This window comes from Ambystoma mexicanum, chromosome 6q, assembly GCF_040938575.1.
Source record: "Ambystoma mexicanum isolate Mex_15411 chromosome 6q, UKY_AmexF1_1, whole genome shotgun sequence".
Classification (NCBI taxonomy): Eukaryota; Metazoa; Chordata; class Amphibia; order Caudata; family Ambystomatidae; genus Ambystoma; species Ambystoma mexicanum.
Genome location: NC_090937.1, coordinates 1,492,385,800 through 1,492,408,702, shown reverse-complemented (window position 1 = coordinate 1,492,408,702; position 22,903 = coordinate 1,492,385,800).

Here is a 22,903-nt window from a genome sequence, read left to right as displayed (position 1 = left end):
TGATTTGTTACATTAAGTTGTGCAGAATATGCATGGGAAGATTTACATGATTTCCTACGCATAGCAAACAAAAACAAAACAAACATAGATATACTAATACCCGGAGAACTTTTCTCTCTAGATCCTCTTAATGTTTCAAGATATTTCCATCATCACTTCATTGCTATGCTACACTTTATTTGTTTTAAAACTGTTCCTCCACTTCTTTTGGAGAAAAGAATACCAAGCCAGAGGAGCACCAGATATCCACATGCTTTTATGGATTAAAGATGCTCCACTGTGTTACAGTTTATCAAAAAATATGTCACTTGTGAAATTCCATCAGAAGCAACAAATAGTGATCTTCATGCACAAATTGCACAATTTCAAAGACAAAAATGTGGGAAGTATTGTCATCGCAAATACAAAAACAAAGGGAACTACTACACCAAATGCCGCTTTGGTTTCCCTAGACCAGTTACAGAAATAGGTGAAGTGAACAACTTCATGTCTTCAGTTAGACATTGGGCCTCATTCTGAGTTGGGCGGTAAGGGCTAACTGTCACAGGTAAGGAGACCAGTGCCGTTAAACCCTTACCGCCCAATTCTGAGGTCCCTTAGCGGGACCCTCAAAGGCCGTGTGGTCTGACCACACGTCCTTTGCGGGTCCCGCTAAGGGACCAGGGCGCTAATAATGGGCTCGTAATTAGTGCCTTCCCCATTCCCCTATGGGGGCTCAAATGGGAATGGGGAATGGTTGGTTGACCAGACACGGACCCGGTTTGGAGGCAGCCATGGGGCAAATAGCACCATGGCTACCTCGAACCTCGGAATGAGGCCCATAGTGTTAAAGGTAAATCCCCTAAGAACACATATTACATAAAAATAAAAGAAGAAGCTAAGTATATCAATGATTACAATGCAATCATTGCCCTCTTATGTAATGCAAACATAGATATGCAGTACATTGCAGACAATTCCACTACAGTTGCACGGTATGTTACAGCCTACTTAGCCAAAGCAGACAAAAAAGAGCTGCAAGACCTCTGGAATGACCTTAGGCATAAAAATGCTCTCCCATAGAGAATGTGGCTGCTATGAAGCTGCAGATCGTTTAACTGGTACTGCTTTATATGGAAAATCTAAAAATATAGTATGGCTAATTCTTGGTCCTGCTAAATCTAGAAAAAGAGTTCTCAAATCATACGACGACATAGAAACAATAGCCAAAAATGATCCCAACAGCCAAGACATTTTAAAAAACATTTACTGGACACGTACTACCCCAACAGAGGTGCCACTTTGGAAACCATGTGTCTATACCACATAGCCCAAAACTTCACATAAAAAAATAATATAAAACCCGATGAAAACAAAGATAGATACAGAGTGACAAATTGTGAAGGCAGCTTAGTGAAACTTACCAAACGAAGCTTAATTATTCATATCAAATTGTCATTAAAATCTCCTCAACATAAAGAACTATATTACATTTCTCTGCTACAACTTTTTAAACAATGGAGAAAAGAAGAAGAGATACTAGGTATCTATGACTCTTAAGAAGACGCTTTCAAAGCAAATGAAAGCACTTCAACTGATGTAAACTTTACACAGTACAAAACAATGTTGCACAATGAATAGCAACACGAAGAAGATCTCCAGGCTCAACTACAGAAGGACACTCCCAACAGTAGTCAAATTTCTGTAACAGAAAGCCAAGAACGACTGGGACAGCCACTAATAGCAAATGAGGCAGAATTAGCTATGACAGAAGTAGAAAACACCATGTGTCACTATGAAGAAGATACAGAAGTCTTAACTGTACTACAATCAAAACTAAACAAAGAGCAGCATACCATTTTTCAAGAAGTAACAAAAGAAATTGCACATGGTGTACAACATGAAAATAAAGAATGTACCTGCCAAAATTACAAACCTATACTACTATATGTCAGTGGTGAAGCTCGTTCAGGTAAAACATTCTTAAGCAAAATCATCAGCAAGTTCCTTCAACAATTGACAAACAACAAACTGTCAGCTGTTGTAACTGCCCCCACAGGTTCAGCTGCCTACAACATATGCAGTGCCACTTTACACCAATTACTACTTCTTCCAGTAGAACACCAAAACAAATTAGAATATTAAAAATGTTATACAGAAGCTGCAATGGAATTACGCAGAGTGCTAAAACAAATGAAAATGCTGCTAATAGATGAGGTGAGCATGGTCTCCAATCTAATGTTGGCATTGATTCACCTCAGATTACAAGAAGTACTGAAAACAAACTATGAAGAGCTCTTTCGAGGAAACACATTATTGTTTTCAGAGATCTTCAATTGACACCAGTGAAAGGTGAAACTATTTTTAAAACCTTAGGACACAAACTCTGCCGTAAAACTTTGGCAGCATAGGAAATGTTAACCTTTGGCAACATTTCCAATACAGAGAATTAACAGAAAACATGGGCCAGTCAGCAGACCTCACCTACGCCAACATTTCGAAAAGTATTAGAGTTGGTGTACTATCTCAAGAAGCACAAGCAATATTAAAAACCCGGCACATCCATGCACTTTGTGGCCATTACTCATGTGATACTGATGTCATGGAAAAATTAGCACACACAAATGTCACTTGTATGTCCTTGATGCCAACTCTTGCAAGCTGTTCCAAGTTCAATGAAACAATGTTGAAAAAAGAAATGCAAACAATAATTGAAATTTGCTCCACAGACAAACTGGACGTACATGGTATTGTTTGTTTGTTTTATTATTTGTTTGTTTTATTATTTGCAATGCGCCGTCATACCCTCAGGTAACAGTGCACAGCATTTACATGAAATTGCGAAGGTATGACACTACCCATGTGTCAACAAGCCACAACAAGATTAAATGCCTTAGAAAACTCTATCTCCAACACAGATGGTTTGGAGAAAATATTAAAATTATCTTTAAACTGTGGAGTAATGCTTAAACGTAACCTTGAAGTGGAGCAAGTACTAGTTAATGCAGCACTTGGTACAGTTGTTGGCTTTCAAACATACCCACGTGACAACAACATTCAGTTTGTCAATATTCTCTTTGACAAACTATCAGAAGTAAAAAGAATAGGACGCTCAACAGCTCGATTCCTTCTTTTTAAAGACATGTATGTACGCAGAGAGCAATTGTCTCTAAATCTAGCATATGCAGTCACCATTCACAAATCACAAGGTCTTACCCTAGATAACGCATTAAAAGATATTGGGAACACAGTCTTTAAAGAAGGCATGAGCTACGTAGCACCATCACGCTTACGTACACTTGATGGTCTATTTCTAATCAAGTTTGAAACAAGTAAAGTAACCGCTGACATTCCTTCCATTTTAGAATACAATAGACCACATTCACTGTATACCCCATCCAAAAACCTATCCAAAAAAGCAAAACGTTATAAAAGAAAACTACTTCAAACAGAAATGCAACAGGATCTCTCTACAAATCCTCCAAACAGAGTAAAAGAAGCTAATACTTCATCAATTACTACAACCAAGAAATGACTTGCACACAGAACGATCTGGTCCATTCAAATTTTCAAATGTAACTGGGTTACATTTCTACACAAACGTAGCATTACATTTTCTATTTCAATTGCTGCCAATTATTTACTTACACAATACAGACCAATTGTGTTTATAAATGTTAGTCCTTTATAGAAATGCAACCAACAACCCTGACAACACTTACAATGTTCATGGAATAAGACAAGAATTAGACTACTGTGCTGGAATGGTGAAATTCACTATAAACTCACAAGAAGATCCACAAGAATTTCTAATGTACTTACTACAAGTACTGGAAAACAAATATATACCTATAAATGAAATCTTCCAGATTTCATACATGTGGAAACATACATGCACTCTCTGCAACAATGTGGCAAAGGAACACATCCCTAATGAACGCTTTGTGTATGTATCAATACTTAACTGTAAAACTATTTCATTTCAGCAACTTCTACAAAATGCAAACCATGGCAGATTATGTATATAATTGCTCCACCTTACAAATACAAACACACAGTAAATATGTAATACTAATGCTTTTACGTTACAATGCAGATAGTACCAAAAACAACTGCAAGCTGACTGGATTCACACATGGTCAAGTATCACTTGGTAAGAAAACCTCGACAACAATAGGTATTATATACCATGTAGGAGACACAACCAATTCATGTCACTACAATGCATATATAAAAAGAATTTTGGATGGTGCAAATGTAATGATAATACCATTACTCTAAAGCAAAGATTACCAGCAAATCTTAGAAACGCTCATTTAATATTCTTATAACCAAAATAATAACTATTCTATGAATACACAATAATAAAACTTCAATTAGAAAACTATAAACAGTTAAAATATGCCAACCGGTATCTAATTGCCTCAAGATTCTGCAACAACCAAACAGATAAATCAACACCACTAAATTATAAGAAGAAATACACAGTTACAATACGTCAACAGGTATCTAACTGCCCCAAGATTTTCCAACAAACAAACAGATAAATCAATACCACTAAAATATAACAAAATATAAACAGTTAGAATATGCCAACAGGTATCTAACTGCCCCAAGATTTTACAACATTCAAACAAATAAATCAACACCACTAAAATATAACAAAAAAATAAACAGTTAGAAAACGCCAACAGGTATCCAACTGCCCCAAAATCCTGCAACAACCAAACAGATAAATCAACACCACTAAATTATAAGAATAAATAAACAGTTAGAATGCACCAAAATGTATCTAACAGCACCAAGAATCTGCAATAACCAAACAGTTATATTAGCAAAGTTAATAATATAAATAAAAAAACTATAATCAGTTACAATTCAACATCAGGTATCTAACAATCTGCAACAACCAACAGATAGAACATTAGCCAGAAACAAGTAAACACTAAAAACAAAGAAAAAACTGTACTGTACCGTAACAAAAAAAAGTCCAACATGGATTTGTTTTTCCCACAGACCCAATGATGTAAGCAACAAACCCAGAAACTGAGCAAATTGCACAGTACACTGGTTTGTAAACTACTAAATATGAGGGTCAAAATAAAGCAGAAATGTCTACTATGCAATGTAATAAGTATTTATAAACTACCTACACTAACATGATCTTTTCTTTTATCACAGAAAATGAAAAAGAATATCTGCTCCAGTAACCCACGTCTTGAAAAAAATGTATCCAATCACAAAACATCAAACAGTAAGTATATTATAATAAATACAACTCATAAATACTGCTCCATAACACAACCATTGAAGTAAACATCTAACCATACACAACAATACAAAATGTTTACTTCCATGGATATGTTATACTGCAGTGCTTGTTACCAAACTCTACAATCTTAATGATATGACATAGCCAAAACATCACATACAAACTATACAAATCAAACAGTACACAAACTATAGGTTTGCAAATATTTGATAGATGTTTCATTCTATGGGTCTGATCTATGGGTTTGATATGCTGCGGTGGTTGTGGCCAGGGCCTAGAGTTTTGGGTGCATGGCCTACTCTACCATGGGAACAACCACCGTAGCACATCACACCCATCGATCACAGCCATAGAATCATATATTTTAACTCTGCTATATGGGCTACTTATATAGAATCAAAATTTGAACTATGCTATATGGGCTACTTATACGGGATATTAATTACAATCAACAATGTACTAACAACCCAAAACCAATATCATACTAAAGTAAAATAGCCAGAAATGCATTTTTTTGGTGTCCGCAGACAGCCGCGGTGACACCGCGACATGACAAACACATCAAGGGTGCCTGCCACCTAAAGAAATACAGCATTTGACCCATCTCTTACTCCCCCACCCCCTCAAGCACTCTTGCACACCAACACACTCGCCAAAGGTGTATTTTTCCCCCATTCGTCGCGCATGGATCCAAGATGGTGGGCACATCAAAACAATACGACACACTTCACGTTTTTTTCCAACCAATCAGTGAACACATTGCATGTCCGCGGACACGACGCAAGCCGATTAGCCAATCGGTGTCCTGTCTGCGGAGCGAACATAGATATCACTATTTTTTCTTGACCTGCTTTTTGGTCTTTTTAATTTACAAAAGCCCGCTTTTGGGACAAAGCTGCTGCTCCTGCCACAAATTTGGTGAAAATCCATCCAGCGGAATGGGCTGTAGCCTTGAGCAAAGTTTTTTCCCTATTCAGTCTATGGGAAGAAAATAAATTTTGGGACCCCCCTTATAACTTTGCCCCCCTGGACCAAACCTCACCAAACTTTGCAAAACAATTCAGAGTGGGCCATATACTTTTTTTGCAAAGTTTGTTGAGGATTTGTACAGGGGGAGCGAAGTTATAAGCTGCCCAGAAAGTGCTCTTCCAATGGGATTAACAACTTAACCATAACTACACGGCAACTACCGTGGCCGTGTATTATATATTCACAGAAAAAGGGATGTTATGGTTAAGTTGCACTAATAAAAACCTATACAATTAACAGAAAAATGGTAAGCTAAGCAACCGTAATTTGTGCCACCACCGTGCAGTGCAAAGACTAACACCAACGACATCAAAGATGACATAAAAAGTGGCAAAATGTACGTACACACAATAGTCATGTAATTTAGCCCCCACTTGACAAAATCAATTTATATTTGAGTCTATAATCTTTCTGAAAACTTGTGTCCACAATCGTCAAACGGCAACAAAGTTATGAGCCATCTAAAAATGTGGAGAACCCCTCTAATTTTGCCTCCTCTTCACAAAATCCCACAAAACGTTTCAAAAACATTCAGATCAAAAATCTTTTTGCAAACATTTGTGCAGATTTGTCAAATGGCACCACATTTATAAGCCTTTACACTATGTAGCGACCACCCCTCAAATTGTGTTCACTCTTGACAAAACAGCACTGCACTTTGCCAGTTTTTTGGCCTTTTATAAATACCATCCCATCCTCATCACCCATCAGCTCCCCAGAGAGTGTTTGATTAGTTTGACAGTGCAATGGTGTGTTTTTAATATGTTTCCACTGTGATGTCCGTGGACATAAGATCCTGTCTGCGAATCAAACATGGTGGGCGTTTCCCAAATATATTACGCATCCTACTCTTTTCACCATCCAATCAGCAGGTGCATCTGATATGCGCGGATAGAACATTGCAGGCGTTTTGGGAGAATATGATGCACATCAAGCTTTTTTGACCAACTAATCAACATGCGAGCCAGGTGTCTGCAGACATCACGCCTTCCCATGGACCAATCAGAGTCCTGTCTACGGAGCGAGCAAGGAAGTGAGTCCGCAGACCAAACCCAGATATCACACATTTTTTTGTACCTGCTTTTTGGTTGTTTTAATAAATCGACCGTATGGATTTACACCACATTTACAAAAGCACGCTTTTGGGACCAAACCACCGCTATAACTCTGCCCCCCCTTAATGAAACCTTTGCAGAATCAATCTGACGGGGCCATATACTTTTTTTGCAAAGTTTTGTGAGGAATCATCCAGGTAGGGCAAAGTTATAAGCCACCCACAAAGTGTTCTTCCTATGGGTTGTGGCGCTGTTACAGACTATTCACTTAGGTACTTGTTACAAAAATACAACTCTCACCGGAGTGATACAGATGTTGTGAGACAAAAACAGTATTTGTGTTCCATAGTTACAGGGGAATGGCAGTGAGGAGCAGTTTCAGTTGAATAGCTTAGTTTTCAGGGCTTTTCTGAAAGCCATAAGCGAGGTTTCTTTTCTGAGTTTGAGTGGTAGTGAGTTCCAGGCTTTTGGTGCTAGCACTTCGAAGCTGGACCCCCCTGATTTGGCTCTGTTATAGGTAGGGATTGTAAGTTGGTGTGAATATGGTCACGTTTAGGTCTGTGAGATTGTGCTTGGTGAATTTGTTCTGTTAGGAAGGAGGGTGCAGACTGAGATATGCATCTGTGCGTAATGGTGAGGGCCTTGAACAGTATACGTTCTTTGACTGGGAGCCAGTGGCCTCTTGTCTAGCCTGCGAGATATGCTCTCTCCTATGAAAACTGAGTGCAGCTCTGAGAGCATTGTTTTGGATAATGTGTAATTTGTTAAGGTTCTTGGAGGAGGACATTACAATAGTCCAGTTTTGCACCTACAGTGGCCCTAATAATGTTGAGACAGTTTTTGGAGGAGAGGTGGGGTTTTACCGCATTAATGATTTTAGTTGTGAGCGCTGCTGCTGATGAGAAGTAGCTGACTTGTCTATCCTTGGACAATCTCGAGTCAAGGTATACTCCCAATGTTTTTACCACAGCAGAGACTTTGAGAACAGTGTTCTCTATGCTGAAATTGCCATATTTACTGTCTAGTTGGTTCAACGTCTCCGTGGGACCTACTAGTAGGATTTCCGTTTTGTCCCCATTGAGACATAAACCATTGGCCGCCATCCACGCCTGGATGAGTGCATATGTCTTTTGTAGGGTTTTGAGGTCCTTCTCATAATCACCAGGTAGTGGAAGAAGAATTTGTGTGTCGTTGGCATAATTGGTGAGGGTTATGCCAAATTCTTCTAGGTCCTTGAATAAAGGTAAGGTGAAAAGATTATAGAGAGTGGGGGATGTGCATGAGCCTTGTGGCACTCCACAGCCGATGGGTGATGTAGTGGCAGATGCCTGGTCTGAGAAGACCCTCATGAATCAATGATATCCATAAAAGTCAAATACAACATTGGCCATGAGATGGTGATGGGGAAACCAGAATGTATCAGGACAGACTCCTGCAGAAGTAGGCTGGCGGGGGGAGGGGAAGCAGGGTGGAAGAATAAAGCAAAACAGGCAACACCTGTGTACAAGAAGGGTTGGGGGCACAAGTGAACATCACAGGGGTTCAAAGGGGGTGGGTAGGGATAGCCTATGTTGACAGAAGGGGTAAACACATGTTGGTGCATGCTTACCTGCTGTCTGAGCAGGGGGTCAGGCCCTGGGTACTCCTGGTCCGAAATGGAATTGCCCTTTTCTTCATCAGCCTTTTGCTTTGGATGCCCGGGCGAGAGACACCCTTGATGTAAGAGTTAAGAGCAGGAAGGAAGAGGCAGGGCTAAGAAGGTGGGTGGTGCTTAAGCCAGGTCACCTAGATCCACTTGCACCTGCTCCCCATCTGCAAAGGAAAAGATTCTGGAGGGATCCTTAAGTAGAGAAAAGAGCAGCAACCAGGAAGACACCAGATGGGTGGGGCTTGCTAAGTGGCGAAAAAGAGTGGCAACCTGGAAGGCGTGAGGTGGGCAGGGCTTAGGCCAGGTGACCTAGATCCACTTGCACCTGCTCCCAATCTGCAAAGGAAAAGAGGCTGGAGGGCTCCACAAGTAGGGAAAAAAAAGTAGCAACCAGGAAGGAACCAGGTGGACGGGGCTTGCTAGGTGGGGAACAAGAGCGGCAACCTGGAAGTCACCAGGTGGGCGGGGCTTAGACACGGTGACCTACATCCACTTGCACATGCTCCCCATTTGAAAAGAAAAAGATGCCTAAGGGCTCCTAAAGTAGGGAAAAAAAGTGGCAGCCAGGAAGGCACCAGGTGGGCGGGGATTTCTAAGTGAGGAAAAATAGCAGCAACCTCGAAGGTGCCAGGTGGGTGGGGCTTAGGCCAGGTGACCTAGTTCCACTTGCACCTGCTCCCCATCTGCAAAGGAAACGATGCTGGAAGGCTCCTTAAGTAGGAAAAAGGAGCGGCAACCAGGAAGGCACCAGGTGGGCGGCGCTTGCTAAATGGGGATAAAGAGTGGCAGTCTGGAAGGCACCAGGTGAGCGGGACTTAGGCCAGGTGACCTAAATCCTCTTGCACCTGCTCCTCATCTGCAAATGAAAAGAGGCTGAAGGGCTCCTTGAGTAGGGAAAAAGAGCGGCAACCAAGAAGACACCAGGTGGGTGGGGCTTTCTAAGTGGGGAATAAGAGCAGCAACCTGGAAGGCACCAGGTAGGTGGGACTTAGGTCAGGTGACCTGGATCCACTTGCACCTGATCCCCATCTGCAAAGGAAAATAGGCCAGAGGGCTCCTTAAGTAGGGAAAAAGAGCAGCAACAGGAAGGCACCAGGTGGGCAGTGTTTGCCAAGTGGGGAAAAGGATCAGCAACCTGGAAGGGGCCAGGTGGGTGGGGCTTAGGCCAGGTGACATAGATCCACTTGCACTTGCTCCTCATATGCAAAGAAAAAGATGCTGGAAGGCTCCTTAAGTAAGAAAAAAGAGCGGAAACCAGGAAGGCACCAAGTGGGCGGGGCTTGTTAAATGGGGATAAAGAGTGGCAACCTGGAAGGTACCAGGTGGGCGGGGCCAAGGCCAGGTGACCTAAATCCTGTTGCACCTGCTCCTCATCTGCAAATGAAAAGAGGCTTGAGGGCTCCTTGAGTAGGGAAAAAGAGCGGCAACCAAGAAGACACCTGGTGGGCAGGGCTTGCTAAGTGGGGAAAAAGAGCAGCAACATGTAAGGCGCCAGGTGTAGGGAAAAAGAGCGGCAACCAAGAAGACACCTGGTGGGCAGGGCTTGCTAAGTGGGGAAAAAGAGCGGCAACCTGTAAGGCGCCAGGTGGGCGGGACTTAGACCTGGTGACCTAGAGCTGGGCATTGTGGTATCAGCCCTGTAGTTATGGTTAAGTTGCTCAACTCATAGGAAGAGAACTTTTTGGGTGGCTTATAACTTTGCTCCCCCTGGACGAATCCTAACCAAACTTTGGAAAAAAAAGTATATGGGGTGCTTTGAATTTTTTTGGCAAGTTTGTGAGGTTTCGTCAAGGATGGCAAAGTTATAGGGAGTTCCCAAAAGCTTTTTTTTCCATAGACGTAATGGGAAAAAAATTGTTGCTCATGCCTACAGCACAAACCACTGAGCAGATTTTCATCAAATTTGCAGTAGGTGCGGCAGATTGTCACTGAAAGCTTACTTTTGTAAATTTGGTGTAAATTCGTCCACAATTAGTGATATATGGGGGATATATGGGTTTGGTCCGCAGACCCACTTCCCTGCTCGCACCACAGACAAAACTCTGATTGGTCTTTGGTGTGGCGTGATGTCTGCAGACCCACAGCGTGCCTGATGAGTGGTTGGTGAAAAGCGTGATGTGCATCATATCTTCCCAAAATGCCTGACATTTTCTATCCGCAGATATCTTCGGTTGTCCGCGGACAGCGCAGTGGGGAATTGGTCTGTGAAGCAGGTTTTGGGTCATTTGGTGTTGGAATCAGGTGTTCGGAAGGGGGTGGGAGAGAAAGAAAAATTATATGTTGCAATTTGTTTACGTGGAAGAAGAGGGCGCAGGGCCCGGCAGTCCACGGACCCCGCAGTAGTCCGCCGATAGGGTTTTGGGGGGGCAGCTTATCTGGTGACTGCAGGTAGGCTTTATTAGAGCAGGGGGTGGAATGTAGATGGTATGAGGATTTGTGCAAAGGTTAAAAAGTAGGCCATGTCCCTGGGATCTAGACAGTGGCACCACAGTATAATGCAGCCATGCAACCAAGAATCTGGTAACAACCATTGTAATAGTAAATGTTTGAACGGCAGTTGTAGAAATACTTTTGGGGATTTTTGTGACTACAAGAGGGCTTGTTAGAGTAGGGGAGTGGAACCTAGATGATATGGTGAAAAATAGTGTTGGCAGTCTATTTTGATGTCTGCAGATGGCATGTGACTTGTGAAGTTAAGGGCAAGTTGTGGTGTGGTGGTTGTGGCCAGTGGCCAGATTCTTGGGTGCATGGCCGTATTATGCTGTGATGGTTGTGGCTTAGACTCTTGGGTGCATGGCCGTAGGTCATGCCGTAGGTCATGTACCCAAGTATCTATGCACTGGCCACAACCACCACAGCATAATACGGACATGCACCCAAAAATCTGGACACTGGCCACAACCATTATAATAATATGTGTACAGAAATGGAATTTGGTCATTGTAAACAACCATTATGATAATATGTGCTTAGTTAATTATACATACTGTGCAGGCAGTGTATAGCTTTTGTGACATGGTGACCCATTGAAGTGGAAATGCAGCTGTGAAGGGTACGTTTTGATGCTGTTTGATTGTTGTTGGTGGATTCTAACTATTGTACTATTGGAAAATATTACTGCAGTATTATGGGTGTAATTAGATACCAGTTTGTGTATTCTAACTGTTGATAGTTTTACAGTTTTTTAGGGAATGTTTTGAAGCACTTTCATTCCTGTTGGTGGATTCTAACTATTTCACTATTGGAAAGTAACATTGCAGTATTATGGATGGGGTTAGATACCAGTTGGCGTATTCTAACTGTTGATAGTTGTATAGTTTTGAAGGGTATGTTTTGACACACTTTTATTCCTGTTTTTGTATTCTAGCTATTTTGCTATTGAAAAGTAGTATTGGAGTAGTACGGCTGCAGTAAGATACCAGTTGGCATATTCTAACTGTTGAAACTTTTATAGTTGTGAAGGGTATGATTTGACACACTTTTATTCCTGTTTTTGTATTCTAGCTATTTTGCTACTCAAAAGTAGTATTGGAGTAGTATGACTGCAGTTAGATACCAGGTGGTGTATTCTAACTGTTGATAGTTTTACAGGTTAGTGACTACAGTTTGTAGACTGCCATAATCAGTACATTCTAAGTACTATGCGTGAAACAACATTAGTTGTTGTTTCTGTTTGCATAATCATTGGGTGATTGGGGAAAAAATCAGTACAGCATTATCAAAACTGTATTATGTTTACATCTGTTGGCATATTGAAAGAGTTTTCCATTTCAAAGACAGCATTGTAGCACTATAGATGTAGTTAGATACCAGTTGGCGTATTCTAACAGTTTTTAGGTTTACAGTTCTGAAAGGTATTTTTTAAAGCAGTTAGATACCTGTTGGTGTCTGAAGTGCACTAACAAATGATACTTTTAAAAGCCAGTGACTAAATTTAGATTTAAGGGATATTAAGTAGGCATTTGTTAGATCGGATGCTAATCTACGTTTTAGAGTAATGCATTCAAACCAACCACATCTTTTTTAATGTATGCAGTGTAGTGACCTGCAGTGGTTGTGGTACCAGTGTGGTATATTATGCCTACTGTTGTGAAGGTTTTCTTGCCAAGAGATACTTTCCTGTGTGTGAAGCTAGTAAGCTTGCAGTTATCTTTGGTATCATCTACGTTGTACCTTAAAAGCATTACTATTACATATTGCCTATGTGCGTTTAGGTGTAAGGTGGAACGATTGTCTGAATTGCAAACAGTGCATAATATGCCATGATTTACATTTTGAACCAGCTGATGAAATGGAATAGATTCACAATTAGGTGTAGATACATACACAAATTGTTCATTAGGGATCTGCTCTTGTGAAACATGGGTGTATAGAGTGCATGTATGTTTCCATGTGTATGAAATCTGGAAGATTTCATTTATAGGTATATTTTTGCGTTCTAGTACTTGTAGTAAGTACATTGGACATTCTTGTGGATCTTCCTGTGTGTATATGGTGAATGTTACCATTCCTTCACAGTAGTCCAATTCCTCTGTTATTCCTGAGACACTGAAAGTGTTTCCAGGATTATTTGTTGCATTTCTATGAAGGACAAGCTTTTGCAAACACAATTTATCTGAGCCTTTCACATAAATGTTTTGCACAATTGGTGGCAATTGGAACAGAAGATTGATTGCTACATTTGCATACCAATTTACACTAGTTGTGTTGGAACATTTAAATGGACAGAAGAGTTCTGTCTCTGTGTCATTTGCTGTACATCCTCTTGTTTTTTTTAGAAGGCATATTTCTCTTGTTTCTAGTGATGGATGTGCACTTGCATTTGCACTAGATAGTTTTGTGGTTGTACTACTCTGTACTACTCGATGGAGTAGCAGTTGTTTTTAGTTTGGTGGTACTGTTGGGAGATCACTTATAAGTTCTGTTTGCGACACTTATCTTCTAAAAAGTTTAACTTTTTCTGGAACAGGGTACATATCGAGATGGGGACTGTAGTGTGCACGTAGTCTGATGTACTCTACGATGCAGGGAATGTCAGCCTTGCCTTTGTTTGCATCAAAATTGACTAGAAATAGTCCTTCGAGTGTACGTAGACATGACAGTGCTACATAACTCATACCTTCTTTAAATACTGCTGCCAACATCAACCAATGCTTGATCTAGAGTTAGGCCTTGTGATTTGTGAATAGTGACTGCATATGCAAGAGACAGAGAGACTTGCTCTCTGTGTACATACATACATGTCTTTGAAAAGAAGGAATCATTCTGTTGAGCGTCCTATCCTTTTAAGTTCTGAAAGTGTGTCAATGTCAACTGTACCAATTGCTCCATTCACTAAACCTCGCTCAACATCAAGGTAACATTTCAGAATTAGTCTGCAGTTTAAACACAATGTTAACATTTTCTCCAAACCAGCTGTGTTGGCGATAGATATTTTCTAAGCTATTTAGTCGTGCTGTTGCTTGTTGACACATAGGGAGTGTCATGCCATGCACTTCCAGTTTGTCTGTGGAGCTAATTTGCACTGTTGGTTGCATTTCCTTTTTTTTTAAATTGTTTCATTGAATTGCATACAGCCTGCTAGGGGTGGCATTAAGGACATACATTTTTTTTAAAAAATGTGCTAATTGTTCCATTCTCTATGTGAGGGAATGTTCATACCAAGCTGTACAATTTTTGTGACAGTGTTTTGTCAGATGATAGGTCATCCCAGAGGTTGTTTAGCTCTGTTTTCTCAGCGTTGGTTAGGTAGGCTGTGACATATCGTTCAACAACAGTGGAATTGTCTGCTATGTTTGCATTCCACAAGAGGGCAATGATTGCATTGTAAACATTGATGTACTTTGAAACTTTGTTTCTTTTAATGCAGTATGAGTTGTTAAGCAATTTGCCTTTCACACTGTGTCTAACAGAAGGAATGAAGCTCTTTACATGTCCTTTTGCTGAAACTGGTCTAGGGAAACCAAAGCAGCATTTGGTATAGTATTTACCTTTGTTTTTAGGTCTTTGTCAGTAATATTTGCCACACTTATGTTTTTGGAAGCGTACAATTTGTGTATGTAGCTCGCTATGTGTGCTTTCTGAAGGGATGTCGCAGGTTACATATTTGTGAATAAACTGCAAAACAGTGGCATCACTGTCATGACCAAATTTAGGAGCATCTTTTATCCACAAAAGCATGTGGATATGTGGTACTCCTCTAGATCGATATTTTTTTATCCAAAAGAAGTATTCCACTTCTCTGAGGGGAGAAATGTTTTTTTTACAGATTAAGTGCAGCATGGCAATAAAGCAGTGGTGAAAGTATCTTGATACTCCAGTTCAAGAGAGCATAGTTCTGGTGTTTTTATGTCTATCCCTTCTTTGTTTTGGTTTGATATGTGTAGGAAGTCATGCAAGTCCTCCCATGCATATTCTGCACAACTCAAAGTGACACACCATGTGGGTGGGCCAAGGTTCCTTAGCATGCACCGTACATCAGTGTGACGTAGTAACCGGTAGTATTTTGTACCACGCATATTTGACAAAAGATGTGTGATATTTGACTGCAACATTTCATCTTTGTCTTTTATCTTTTGAAGAAGTTGGGTAGCAGACATGTTTAAAAAGTTGGAAACTGTTTTCAATGTGTGTGCAACTCTGTAAAATAGAGTTGCTAGTTCACTTTCAAACAGAAGGTGGAATTTATGTTCAACGTTTTGTCTGAATCTGGGGCCTTAAGTATACATTTGTAAAGAGTGGTATTCTGATGCTGTTATTTGTGTTCATCTTTTATCATATCTTCCCCCTGTTCCTGTAGGAAAGAGTAGAGGAAAGGCTTGTGCTTCTACACTTTTTTTCCATATGCTGATTAGAGATCCTTTGGCTTGAGGCATTTGATATGTTTCTAGTGCACCGTCTATGGTGTCTTTGGATTGCAGTCAGTGAATTGTATACTGGTCATAAATATTGAATTCTGTAATAGGATCTACAAGTTCAAATTGGCCAGTTGGTGATGAATCCTGAATAATTTCAGCAGTTTCCCCAGTTTTGTTCAATTTTTATTTCTTTGAATTACTCATTGTTCTCTTTAATATATTATAGGGCTTTTCTAACTTTGTTTAAGTCTACTAGTTGTTGCCAAATATTTCGCTGGTACACCATTCAAGAGGATAATCAACGATTGAACTATTGGTTGTTGCACTCCTAGAGTGCCTAAATTGTCTTTAAGATCTAATGACAAATAAACTACATTGCCACAAATGCCTTTTAGTAATTCAGAAGGAGGCACATTGGCTTGAAATGGGTGTACGGTTTGGATTATAATGCTCTCATACAAATTAAGCTGTTGAAGAGGTTTTGGAAGTGTGAATATTTCCAAGTTATTAATGATAGCCTGTGAAGGCATTTGGTTATTTTCAAGCTTTGCATTGCAGTATGTGCAAAGTATTGAGGGGTTAGTAATTTTGTATGTGTTTTCTGCCATAAGATATAGCGCTAATTAGAACCATTAGGATTCCTCATTGTCATCTATATTTAATTTAAATCTACAGTTTTGGTGGTCTTTTTATGAACAGTTCTGTGACAACACACACTCACATACTGGGTTTGGTACTTCAGCAGATGTGCTTTTAAACTTTGATAATTCTTTTTTTGTAAGTGTTTATTAGAAGATTGGCATTAGTAAGGTTTCCGCTACTCTTCTCTAAAATTACTGGATTTTGTAAGTGATCTTCACTTCCAAAATATTTGCTTTAGGGGTTGTCTATGTGTTGGAGTTCTTTGGCTCTGCCATGTAGGAGAAGGTTATTAAAATGTTGCAGTTCTAAAGCAGGACTTTTTGCATAGCACAGTCTCTGAACAAGATTCTGTATAGTGGAATGGTGTGTTGCTACCATTTTGATGTGGTAGAAGGTGCTTTTGCAAGCAGGTCCTGAAATGCAGGCTATTTAATGTCCTCGCAGTCCGGTGTAATTGCGCACTGGACAGGAGTCCATGGTTTGCAAAGTTTTTTTTCTAATTTTCTCTTTTACTTTCACATAGTGATTGAGGAATTGGCATAAAGGTTTAACGGATATATGTTACACATTGAAGTTCAAGGCCATTTGTAGACTGGATGTATTGGTTCAGTGGAAGAGTTAATTGTAAGTTTGTTGGGGTAATTTTTTAAATGAGGGTTTCTTGAGCCATAATGACCTTGTCTACTATGCCATACACTTGGCCACTACTGTGTATGGCAATTGGGTTGTTCTACTCTTGTTTATATGCCTCTTCATTGAAACATGGTTCTGTGCTGCTTGTGTGAATCCATTCACCCGCACAGAAGTTTGGAAAGGTATCTATGTTGACATTGCCCATGATTAGAAGTACTTTTTGTAGTTTACTGATTAATTTTGTTAGTGATTTCATAAACAATTTTCTTTTGAGGAGCATTGAACTGTCAATGAGCGCTTCCAGGATTAGTCGTCTGCAGTAATTTTTAAGGGTTGAACTTGTCTTTTCTGCTGTTCTTATAAGATTTTGAAGCAGTCTATGGTGGAACATTTTTTGTAAAACACATTTTTTGGAATGCTTAACTGTGGCTATGTTATGATTGGTAGATGTAGTGCTAGTTGTTTTATTCTTCTTTATATATTTGATTTTATTTTTACTTTTTGGAAGAGCAAGCCTAGTTTTTTTAGTGCTAGCTGGTTCAGTTGTGTTGACTGACTGTATTAGCATTTTTGTTCGAACATTTGCTGTAAATTCTGCTAGATGCAGATCGGTATTATGGATGCTTTTTGTTGTATCCACTCTATACTTTTGTAGTTTTCTACTGAATTGCTTTGTAGAAGGCATTCTGTTCTGTCTGTTGGAGAAAAAAGGAAAGTGTCGGTTTTAAAGTTGTGCAATGTATTTGTGTGTATTTTGAATATGAGGGTAGACATACATAGAGGGCTGTGTGATTGTGCAATGGCCTGTTAGTTCTAGTTGGGATGGTTGTAAGAGTAGCTGTGTGAGTAGATGTTTGAAGGACTTGGTTTAGTGCGTACAATAGTGTACTCTGCATGAATCAGTAAGGGCATTACAATATTTTCACAATACTAGTAGGTGTTAGATACTGGTGTTCAGATGAACATACACATAGTGTACCTGTTGAGGTGCAATCAGTAAGAGTGAAGTAAAGGCTGTTGGTTTGGAAATAATTGTGTAGGTTAGTATACAGCTACACTGCAATGTATGAGTAACAGAAAGAATACTTCAACACAAGTGCACTTACTTTCTAGGATGTGAAGAGTGGGTTTCTTCTGGTTGTTGTCTTCTAGGAGAGAGGTTGTTGTTTTTCAGGATGCTGATCTTCACTGCAATTAGAAAAGAAGAACATGAATGGGTATGTGTGGTAATGGCAAAGTAACTGTAGTACAAGAAGACATTATTTTGCACTGTAGGAGGAGTTATTGGGAAGCAGAGTTAGTAACATTTCATGTGATTACGAGTATGCTTGTAACACTGCCGTTGCTGCAGACAGGTTGCCACCAGATTCCTAATAATTGTTTGGCAGCTGGCTTCCCAGTGTCACTAGAACATTACAGGTCATGTTGGCCTGGAAAGTCAGGTTATGCAAAATGTTAGTCTCTATATGTCTGAAGTTGCACAGCACTCTATGGGATTGGGGACATGGGAGCACCGCTAGTATTGGTAATGGGGCCAGTGGTCCTGTGATATGTATGCCCTACAGGGCTGGAGTTTTTAAAGTGTGGGAGTTGTTGATCTACTAATTATATGAGAAATGGTTCACTGCAAGTCCCAGTATGCAGAAAAAAATCGAGAAGCTAAGAAGCATATACAGATTAGTCAGGAGAATGTTAGGTAGCAAGTATGCATGTGTGGGGAAGTTAGCGAAATTGCACACACTGAGTGCTATTGCAATATGTTGGAGGAATAGTTCCATTTTGTTTAATTTATTTATCAAAAATGACACGCAGGACTGTTGTAAATGTACACATGCATGTGTTTGTTTTCCTTGAAATAGTGCTGAAATGAATAGTTTTAGGTGCATTGGATGTTATCAATTTTTCTTCCATGTACATGCTATGCTTTAGTAACATATATGCAGTTTTTGTTTTACGTGTGTATTGTGTGAGTTTGCGTGCAGCTTTGTTAGTGGGAGAAGTGTTTTTAAAAATGACAGAATGAAAGAAGAAAAGAACAGTTTGTACATTAGAATGGGTAATGTAGGCAAGCATGCATGTAATGGTAAAGTGTCACATGGGATTTGGTACTTAAACATGCTCTGGAAATGTTTCAAATGTGGTTTTCTTTTGTTTCACAAAAAAGACAGACAGTGCTGCTGAAATTGCAAATATCTGTTTTGAAAGTGCTATGACAATCTTCATTAAAAGAAAAGTTCTCAACTACACAGCATTGTTAGTGAGTGCCATTTGATGTCAGGAGGTGGGGCAAATGATAGTATGATTATTGAATAGTTAAATGCATGGTAAGTGGTAGGGACCCTGTTGAAATGCATTCTTAAAAGAGTTGGAAATGTAATTTAAAAAATATTGCATACCTGTAGTTTGTTTTGATAGATGCAGATGTGGTTGAATCTGGAAGTTGAAATCTTGGAGAGTTCTAAAGCAGTTTTTGATGGAGGTGCTTGTGACTAACTGTAGCCCCGTACTCTGAGTGTTCAACCGTACATATGAAGTGTTGAACTGAGATGACAGACTTAGATGTTGAGTTATTGGATGTGATTGGTGAATGGGTGTGTGACTTCTTAACAGTAGCCAATGAGGAAGTACTGCAAAGAGTGAAGTGGAAAGAGAAAAGGGGATATCCTGTATTATGGGGTCCGTGGACACTGCGGTAGTCCACAGACAGGGTGTGCCACATCTGGGTCTTTTCAGTATGCCTGGCATCCGAAGGGGACTGCTGGGATTGGCCAATCAGGTGTTCTGGTTGTACTTTATAAGAAGAGAGCATAATAGTTTTTTTCATTCCTGTGTGTTGTGAAGATGGCTGTGGTTGGAGAGATGGAGAGACTCAGTATGTGAATGGTGGGAGATTGTTTCATGGCTAATATGCAGAGGTATGCAGAGATAAGTGGCAATTCTACCAAGCTCGGATTGGAGGCAGTGGAGGTTGTGTGGTGTGGTGTGCCAAGCCTAAATTTGAAAGGTGTGCTTGCACTTTGTCAAAATATGGCTGTTTTTAACTGATGTCCTTGTGGCGCACTATGGAGGACCACATTTGGGGTACATTAGTGCAGTAACTTTGCTGAGTGAAGTGAAGGGAGTGCTAAAGGCACTAATGTAGTTCTTTTCATGTACAAAGGTGATATTTTCTTGCATACCACCTAGAGCAGTATGGAACTGCCCCAGTGTCTTCTGTCCTCACCAAGATGAAGGAAGGTGTCAGCAAAGGCATATCTTCTTTTTTGTGCAGTGTTGGAATTTCATCTTTTGAGAATGATAACATCAATTCTCAGGGGGTGAATTTTCCTTGTCAAATATTGGAAATGTAATTTTTCTTTAAAATGCAAGCAATACTTTGAAGAGGTTCTTTTACGCCTGTAAGGGAAAAAAAACAAAAAAAAAAGAGATCCCTTAAAAAAAGGTTCTTTTCAGAGCCACCACTAAAGAGTAAATATCTTACCTTAGGTTTAATTTGTCTCCCCACCCCTTTGAACTGTGCGATCTGTACACGGACACTGTGGTAGTCCGCGAACAGCTTTTGCCACATCCGGGGCTTTTGAGAATGGCATGCATGGAAATGCGACTGTGGAGCCCAGGGGATTGCCCAATAAGGTTTCCTATGTGTGGTATGCAAGGGGAGAGTGTTGCAGAAGGTATGTTTGCTGAGAGGAGAGGAGTGCAGATGGCTATGGCTATGGATGTGTCTTACAGGAGGCAGAGTGTGTGGATTTTGGGGGATTTGTGGATCCATTGGTTACAAGTGTATGCAGAGCAGTGTGTAATGGCTGAACATCTTGGATTTGATGTGAAGTGGTATGGAGTGCCCAGCATTAAGTGAGTGGACTTGCTCCCATTTTCTGTCAATTTGGTCATGCTCCAACTTCCGGACATTATCATTGTTCATTGTGGAGGGACCAGTGCAGGCCATGTAACTGAAATTTCACTGCAGTTTGCGATGAAGGAGACTTTTGGGAAACTCCTGACTTATTTTTTCTCGAATTGCCCAGAGATAGATGTGGCTGCGCTCCAGTTAATTTGGTCCACACATGGAGAAAGCAAGGCACAATGTTAACAAGGCTGTTTGTGTATTTCCTTCACTCATGTCATCATGGGGAAAATGTTCTTCTAACCACCCCTGGGTGCTTGTCTTTTCTGTTCAAAGAAAACAATACTGCTATTTTTTACAATTCACTTACACATAATCAATTGTAAAGTTACGGAAAGAAATATAATGTACTTACTACTTTCTGTAAGCTCGGAGTTGCTTCTGAATGTGTATGCAAGGTTGCACTGATGTAATACTGTTAAATGTACAGTTCACTTTTGTGCTTAGTGCATTCCATTATGTTTCACAATCTACGAAATTGTACTTTTTTATGATAAGTACAGAATTTGTATACATATTTAATTTTTGAATGTGCTACATATATCTGTTGTAGTTTAAAGTACATGTCATTGTTTGTTGCAGGATATAATAATGTAAGGTAACCCCTGTGCTTTTGGGAGTCTGTGGACAGTCGCATAGTCCACACTGTGTGGCTGCCATGGTGGGGGCAGGTGGGTCATTATGATGTAAGGGACATTTAGAATATTTAAGCGTATCCTAGTAAAAACCCATGAAATTCAGTGAAAAAACTTTGTTAAAGGGACGTTGTGGTTAAGTTGCTCTAGTAAAAATTTATCAAATTCTAATGCAAAAACATTGTGAAAGGGACGTTATTGTTACAAGTAGAACCGATACCCTGTCAATCTGTGTTTTGCAGGAAGAGCCAAAGGCAGAGGAATGCCTAAGGCTAGGGGCTAGACAAGGACACTTTTCATAGGGTAGTGCACGTATGGTGATGAAAAGGTTGAGTTTGTTTAAGGGAGCTTTTTTAAATTGATGATTGCCTCTACAGGCCTCAGGCAGTTTTACCAATAGGCTGTGGGAAGGGGTGGTTTTATATAGTAAACTCTAACAAGTGTAGTTCATGAAATATCACTACTACTTGGGGCATGCATGTATATAATTGAACATGGTGCTTCGTTCTATTACACAAGGGAGTTAAAGGGGAATGTTGGAGAGGTTCAGTTGGTGAAGGGAGGAGGAAGAGCAAGCAGGGTAGTGAAGCTGGGGGCTTGTTTACCTGTTACTTCAGCATTTTATCTCCATGAATAAAACTCTTACTTCAACACTTCAAGGACTGTCCCTACCTTGCATCAGTGGTCAAAACGATGGAACTAACAGGTTGAGTGGATGATTAAGGACTATGTGTTGTGTGGGGAGGTGGAGAAGATGATGAGGAATTATGTTTAGCCTGTTAGGCCATTGGAGAAGCCTAGTATGATGTGGGAATGTGCTGCTTAGGATATATCAATGACCATTGAGTGTGAGGGGCAGCAGAAAATATGTGATTATACTAATGGATTTGTATTCCAAGTGGGTGGAGATTGAGATATCCTTTGAGGGAGAGAAAAATGCAGTGGTAGGATTTCTTGATGGTGAGTTCTAGCCCGATTGTTACCCAAGGAAATTCATAACAGGAAATGGGGTGCAACTCACTTCGAGGATGATGGATGAGTTTCTAAAGGGTGTTGGGGGTGGTACATCACAAAACATCTTTGGATCATCCCAAGACCAAGGGGGTGATTGAGAGGGTCAACTGCACCCTCATTCAAGGGCTTAGGCTAGCTGTAGGTACGGGCGTTAGTTCTTAAGGAAAAGACTCATGGCATTGCGTGCCACAACAGGGCAACTACCCTTTGAAGTATTGAAGAGAAGGAAAGC